The sequence below is a fragment of the Bison bison genome, unplaced genomic scaffold, assembly GCF_000754665.1.
Source record: "Bison bison bison isolate TAMUID 2011002044 unplaced genomic scaffold, Bison_UMD1.0 scf7180017864211, whole genome shotgun sequence".
Taxonomy (NCBI): Eukaryota; Metazoa; Chordata; class Mammalia; order Artiodactyla; family Bovidae; genus Bison; species Bison bison.
Genome location: NW_011494783.1, coordinates 109,949 through 111,704, shown reverse-complemented (window position 1 = coordinate 111,704; position 1,756 = coordinate 109,949).

Genomic DNA, 1,756 nt, shown 5'->3' with positions numbered 1-1,756 from the left:
TCTCCTTGAAGTCCAAGGGACTCTCAAGAGTCTTCTCCAACACCACAGTTCAAAAGCATCAGTTCTTCACCACTCAGCTTTCTTTATGGTCCAAGTCTCACATACATATATGACCACTGGAAAAACCATAGCCTTGATTAGATGGATTTTTGTTGGCAAAGTAATGTCTCTGCTTTTTAAATGCCGTCTAGGTTGGTCATAGCTTTTCTTCCAAGGAGCAAGCATCTTTTAATTTCATGGCTGCAGTCACCATCTGCAGTAATTTTGGAGTCCTTTATGGCAGTTCAAAGTTTCCATCTGACTCCCCAGGAGCAGCATCCAAACAGCACATCTTTTCTGACACCCCCTTCCCTATAAATCAAACCTGTCCCACATTTCATTCTATGGTGATGCTGCTCCCCAGTAGTGGCTGTGACACACTCTTGATGCTCCAGATGGTAGCATATGTGATGTAACAGGAAGAACGTGGGATTGTGGTCATCAGATTTCAGATTCAGTTCCAGTTTTGCTCCCAACTGGCAGAACAATCCTGAGAAAATCACTTCTGTTTTCTGAGCCTCAGCTTCTTCACTTGTAACCATCGAGGTTGAGATGTGATCCTAAAATTTCCTCCTAGCTTGCGTTCTTTTTTGTGACTCTCACTGTGCATTTTACTTTCTTCAGTGGTGAGAATTTCAGGTGCTGTTCTCGGCACTCATGAACCACATTTGGGGACCATAGCTTGGTTACTTACTGCACTGATTAAAGAAATAGGCTCTGTGGAAAGCCAGGGCTGGGTATTGTGCCAAAGCCAGTTTCTATTTTTGGCATTTTCTACAATGACACTTTCCAGCCACAAAAGGACTGAAAGAAGGAAGTGGGTAGGTTCCGACTCAATAGGAAAGACAGAGGATAGCATAAAGCTGCTCTGCCCTCTTCACCCACTCCCAGCCAGAGACCCATCTTCAAACCCTGTTAGAAAGACTTGGGTTGAATTGTTTTCATTTCCATTTCATTAGATTCTATGGCCCATCCCGCATATCTTTACTACAAGTCCTTTTTATTTAGATAATGCTCTGAAGTTATGAGCATTATCTAAATGCTCTGGAGCACCACTGGAACAAGGGTGAGGAGATACCCCACGCCTGCCATGTGGTGCTGGAGCAGCACCTGCACTGTGCTGGAGTGACTAAGGAGATATCCCACGTCCAAGGGCAAAGGAGAAGTTCCAGCAACATCAACAGTAAAGTTCTACACTGAGCTCCTAGATAAGACAATGAAATTGTAAGAAATTACAATTCATCTTAAAATTGATGAAATTTTAAGAAACCACTTCTCAATGAGTAAATGATGTTCATTCATTCAGTCAGTCCACCAGCTCTATATGCCAGTCTCTGTTCAAACCAGAAAGGGCACAATAAAAAGAAGAAAATACTCTCTCTGTCCTTTAAGCAGTTTGTTTGTTAGAAGTCACAAAAGGGGAGTGAAAGAGCTGGGCTAAGTGGAGGTGGTTTTCCAATTCTATCTCCTGGCTTCAGAGAAAGTTGAGAGTCCAGGTATGTGGGCTCCATCCTTCTATTTCACTATGGGGTGGATGTTTCCCTTTTATAGATAGAGTGGGAAGAGGTCAGTTGGTACTTGGCAAACTGGACCACCATTCCACTGATCTGGCCAAACTACGCTTCAGTCTGTTTTCCTGCATTCAGTTCAGTCATGTCCAATTGTTTGTGACCCCATGGACTGCAGCACGCCAGGCTTCCCTGTCCATCACAAACTC